Source organism: Tupaia chinensis, unplaced genomic scaffold (genome assembly GCF_000334495.1).
Source record: "Tupaia chinensis unplaced genomic scaffold, TupChi_1.0 Scaffold144482_1, whole genome shotgun sequence".
Classification (NCBI taxonomy): domain Eukaryota; kingdom Metazoa; phylum Chordata; class Mammalia; order Scandentia; family Tupaiidae; genus Tupaia; species Tupaia belangeri.
In genome coordinates this window covers 941,267-947,438 of record NW_006204341.1, presented here as the reverse complement: position 1 = coordinate 947,438, position 6,172 = coordinate 941,267, and the positions used below count along the sequence as shown (strand labels likewise).

Sequence of the window (6,172 nt, the reverse complement as noted above, 5' to 3'; positions counted from 1 at the left end):
GGAACAATGTAACTTGTCTCCAAGGAGAGAAAATTTAGAGGACATTACCGAAATTTCAGAAAAAAAAATTGAGAATATTTATGGTAACAAAACTCTATGAGATACAAGAGAAAAGAGACATTGAGCTCCAAGATATGAGGAAGTCCCTCCATGATATGAAAGTAGAATTGGACACCATAAAAACAAATCAAATGGAACTGTTAGACATGAAGGCTGTAATACAGGAAATCAAAACCTCCCTTAAAAGTATTAAAAGCAGGTTAGACCATGCAGAATATTGAATATTGGGAGTAGAAGACAGAACCTCTGACCTGGGAAAAATAATAAAAAAAATGCTGAGGAAACAGCCAAGAAAACTAACAATACTATATGAGAAATACTAGATACCATGAAACACTTAAACATCCGAATAATTGGTATCCCAGAAGGTGAAAAAACTATTAAGGGCATTAATAATCTATTCCATGAAATTCTAGAAGAAAACGTTCCAAGTCTAGAGAGGCACTCAAACATCCAGACCCAAGAAATACAAAGAACCCTAAGTAGAATCAATCCAAGAGGATTCTCTTCACGCATATCATAGCTAGATTGACCAAAACCACAGACAAAGACAACATACTAAGATTGGCAAGAGAGAAATGTCAAATCACTTAGAAAGGCTGCCTTCTCTGGGGTCATGATGGGCAGCAAGATGGTGTCTGCCAGCAGGATCGTGCAGGTAATGAAGCCACATACACCATTAATAAGGTTTCCTGACAGAAGAGACAATCCTAAACCCAATGTATCAGAAGCTTTGAGATCAACAGGGCTGCCATCCCATTCTTCTGCAGTTTCACAGCATTCTAAGGGAAGTAAATCACCAGATATGCTGATGTATCAGGGTCCACCAGACACAGCAAAAATAATAAAAACTTTACCTCAGAAATATAGATGGAAACTGGTGTCTCAAGAAGAAATTGAATTTATCCAAAGTGGTGGTTCAGTGTAATCACTGCGGCTGCTGTTTTCATCATAAAGAATTGTCTTTACTATAAAGGACTTCCAAAATGACAAATGAGAAATTGTATATTAAACAATTTACTTTAATAAATATTCTGTAAAAAAAGAAATATAGTAAATTTAGATAGACACTTGTATCTCCTAATTTATGTATCTTGGTCATTTCCAAGTTTACCTAATTATTTATATACTTTACACTTATTAAAGTAGATATTTTTACATGATAGCCTCTTACTTAAGTATCATCAGTCTTGAACTATTAAAAGCACAGTGTCTAATAAACTGCCATAGGTTTCTCATAATTTCACTTTTCTTTCCATTTCTGTTTAGGCATGGAAAGAATTTACCTGGAAGAATTGCTATTTTAGGAACATAATTTTTCTAAAATTGGATGAGGATCAGTGAACTAATTATTATTTGTCTTATCTTTTTTCATGAACAAACTTTAGTAAATATAACTGGCTTAATAAGGATATCATATTCTAAATGACAAAACAATAGCAGAGATACAATAGGTGATTAGTATTAGAACTTGAAAGATAACACAAAAGATTTTATGTAATCTATATTTTTTAAAAAGTCAATATAAAATGAAAATAAAAGATGGAAAAGAACATAGGATAGAATAAATGTTTCACTAGAAATTGCAATTATGTTTTTTCGGTGTTAAACTTCAGTCTTTGGTTTATTTTACCATTTTGACTACGATCATGTATGCAAATCCTGATAACCATTAACTTTCTCATACTTAATATCTGAAAGCCTCATAAATCCACCTAAATATTTATCTTAAGCAATTTGTAACACTTTAATAGGGTCTTTCTGGGCCAAGGTTATATATATTGTGAAACTAAAACCTTTCAAAGCTAAATCAAATTTCTTCCATACCTTTAAAAAGGAATCACTTACAAAGGCTATCCAATCAGGCTAACATCAGACCTCTCATTGGATACAATGGAAGCAAGGAAAGATTGGGGAAATATATTCAAAGTGTTAAATAAAAAGACAGTTTCAATCAAGAATACTATACACGGCAAGATTATCCCTCATATGGGAAAAGATGATAAAAACATTCTCAGATAAAAGAAAAAAAAAACTGAAAGAATTTACCAACTCCAGACCAACTCTTCAAGAAATTCTGAAAGGAGTACTATACTAAGAAAACTAAAGACAGACAGCAATAAGAGAATAAAAAACAACAGAATATATGGCTAACTTAATGGTAGGGAAAAGTCTGGAAATATAGACAATAATGTTGAATGTTAATTGACTGAATTCTCCAATCAAGAGACAGACTGGTTGAATAAATTAAAAATCAGAAACCCTCCATCTGCTGCCTATAAGAAACCCATTTCATGGACAAAGACATACATAGTCTAAAAGTGAAGGGCTGGCAAAAGTTATTTCATGGGTCCAGCAATTAGCGCAATGGCTATGTCGCTGGACTCCCATGTAGTCGACTGTTTTTCGAGTTCTGGACCCGGTGGCTTGAAACTCACGCCGGGCGCGTGTGCCTGCATGCCCAAGATCCCAAGAGGAGAATGGAGGAGAAGGGATTGCGGCATGACCATTCCCCCTGGGGGGTGATATCTCTTTTTCTGTTTCTCTGTCTCTCTCTGTCTGTCTGGAGAGCACATGTGCCCTATGGCAAAAACCTCTCAAAAAAAAAAAAAAAGCTATTCCATGCACATGGAAACCAAAGAAGAGTGGAAGTCACTATATTGATTTCAGGCAAAATAGGCTTTAAGATAAAAACCATAAGAAGAGACAAAGAAGGGCATTATATAATAGTAAAAGAACTAATTCACCAAGAAGATATAATGCTTATAAATATGTATGCACCCAACTCAGGAGCACCCAAATATGTAAAGGAAAGACTGCTAGATCTAAAAAGAGAGATAGACTGTAACACAACATTAGTTGGAGATCTCACCACCGCATTATCTCCTTTAGACAGATCAACAAGACAAAAAATAAGCCAAGAGATTCTGGACCTAAATGATACCATAAATCAGATGGACTTGATAGACATCTATAGAACCTTCTACCCCCCTCCCCTCCAAAAAAAACACACACAAGATATACATTTTTATCAGCCCTGAATGGTACTTTCTTGAAGATTGACCACATGATAGGGCACAAAACCAGCTTTTACAGATTCAAAGCATAGGAACTATATCCAGCCATCTTCTTTGACAATGATAGAATTAAACTTGATATTAATCTCATGAAAAAACTTCAAAAATACATGGAAACTAAGTAAACTACTTCTGAATGACTTCATGACTACTGAAGAGATTGACTGAAATAAAAATATTCGTGAAAACAAATGATAATGAATATGCAAGTTTCCATAATTTATGGAACACTGCAAAAACAGTCATAAGAGGGAAGTTCATAGCAATTAGAACACACCAGAAAAAGATGGAAAGGTGGCAAAAAGACAACCTAACATCATGCCTCAGGTAATTGGAAAAACATCAACAGAAAAATATAAAAAATTCCAGGAGAAAAGAAATAATAAAGATTTGAGCAAGGAATAAATAAAAAAATAAGTGTACTATACAGAAAATAATTGCTAGAAAAAGATGGCTCTTTGAAAAGATAAACAAGATTGACACTCTATTCGCTAGACTAATTAAGAAGAGAGAAAGGAACCAGATACATCAAATTCAAAATGAATTAAGCAACATTGTAACAGATATAATAGAAATACAAAACATCATTAGAGGATACTATGAGCGACTATATGCCAACAAAGAAGAAAATCTGGATGAGATGGACAAATTCTCAGACACATATAATCTACCAAAATTGACTCAGGGGTACTTAAAAAGCCTAAATAGACCTATAACAAACAATGAGATTGAATCAGTAATAAATAATCTCCCAACAAAAAATAAGTCTAGATCCCGATGGCTTCATTGCTGAATTTTATAAAACATTTATAAAAGAGGTAACCCCGATTCTACTCACACTGTTTCTAGAGATCCAAAAGGAAGGAACCCTTAAAAATTCATTTTATGAAGCCTCTATTACCATAATTCCCAAAATGGGTAAGGATACAGCAGAAAAAAGAAAGTTACAGACCTATATCTCTGATGAGTATAGATGCAAAAATTCTCAACAAGATACTTGTTAACCATATTCGACAGAATATAAAAAAGATTATTCATCATAACCAAGTAAGCTTTATTCAAGGGATGCAAGGGTAGTTCAATATATGCAAAAGCATAAATGGAATACACCATATTAACAGAAAGAAAGATAAAAATCATATGATCATTTCGATTGATGTGGAAAAAACATTTGACAAAATACATTATTTTATGATTAAGACTCTCAGGAAAATTGGCATAGAAGGTTCTTTTCTCAGCATAATAAATGCCATCTATGCAAAACATATTGCTAACATTATACTGAATGGGAAAAAGCTGAAAGCTTTTCCACAAAAAACTGGTACAACACAAGGATGCCCACTTTCTCCGCTCCTATTCAATATAGTACTGGAAGTCCTAGCCAATGCAATCGGACAAAAAAATAAATAAATAAAAGGCATTCCTATCAGGAAAGAAGAGCTGAAATTATCTCTGTATGGCAATGACATAATTGTATATATAAAAGACCCAATAGTGTCCATGAAAAAAAAAAAAACTCCAAGTATTAAATTCACACAGTAAAATGACAAAATACAAAATTAACTTACAAAAATCTATAGCATTTCTATATACAAACAACAAGCAGAGACAGAACTAAAGAAAACCAAAACAGAGCCTCCTATATGTGTTCCTTATAAGAAATAGATCTCTCTGAGAAAGACATACAAAGACTAAAAGTAAAGGGCTAGAAAAATGCATTTCATGCAAATAAAAACCAAAAAAAGGCTAGAGTCATAATACTGGTATCAGACAAAATAGACTTCAAGACAAAAACTGTAAGAAGAGACAAAGAACATTATACAGTACTGAAAAGTCTAATCCTCCAAAAAGATACAACACTTATAAATAACTACATACCCAACTCTGGAACACCCAAATACTTGAAAGACTGTTAGACCTGAAAGGAGAGATCGATTGTAACACAATGTTCCTTGAGAATCTCAACACTCGACTCTCTCTTCTGGACAGATTGTCTAGACAAAAAAATAAATAAATACAGGATACCTAGACCAAATGGACTTAACAGATATCTATAGAACATTTCACACAGCAATCACAAAATACATGTTTTTTCTTCCCCCAAATGGAACATATTCAAATATCAACTACGTGATAGGACATAAAACAAGTAGAAATTCAAACATATGGAAACTATATCTACCATCTTTTCAAACCACAATGGAACTAAACAAAATCAACCAGAGAAAGACCCTCAAAAATACACAAACACATGAAAATGAAACCATCTACTCTAGAATGACTTCAAAACCACCAAGAAAATTAAGACTAAAAAAAAAAAATTCATTGCAATCCATGATAATGAGTTCAAGATTTACATTATCAGTGGGACACAGCGAAAGTAGTCATATGAGAAAAGTTCATAGCAATTAAGTACCCAAATAAAAAAAAATAGAAAGTTGGCAATACCAACACATCATAGGCATCTGGAAAAACAACAACCAGCCCCCCAAAAATTACAAGGAGAAAAGAAATAATAAACATTACAGAAGAAATAAATGAAATAAAAAAAAACTATAGAGAAAATAAATGAGACCCAAAGTTTGTTCTTTAAGGTATAGTTGGCATGCCATTAGGGAGATTAATCAAAAAGCAGAGAGAAAGTAACAAGATAAATAATATTAGCAATGAAACAGGATATATTACAACAGAAATAACAGAAATATTAAAGATCATGAAAGAATACTACAAGGGGCTATGCACCAACAAACAAAAATCCTACTTGAGATGGACAAATTTTTCTAGACACATAGTATACTAAGATTGAACAAGGAAGAAAGACTATAGAAAGTCTGAGTAAACCCATAACATGCAATGAGATTGAATCAGTAATTACATACTAACTAAGAGGAACTCAGGTCCTGATAGCTTCACTTCTGAATTCTATAAAACTTAAAAAAAGAGCTAACCCCAATAATCCTCAATCTATTTCTAAAGATCCAAAAAGAAGGAACCCTCAAAAATTCATTCTATGAAGCCTCCATCATCCTGATCCC

The 6,172-nt window shown here is 33.1% G+C and overlaps 1 pseudogene; it reads left to right on the top strand.

Annotated features, from left to right (window-relative positions):
- Positions 1-676: 676 nt before the first annotated feature.
- LOC102481260 (28S ribosomal protein S36, mitochondrial pseudogene) lies at positions 677-988 on the top strand (annotated as a pseudogene).
- Positions 989-6,172: the final 5,184 nt, after the last annotated feature.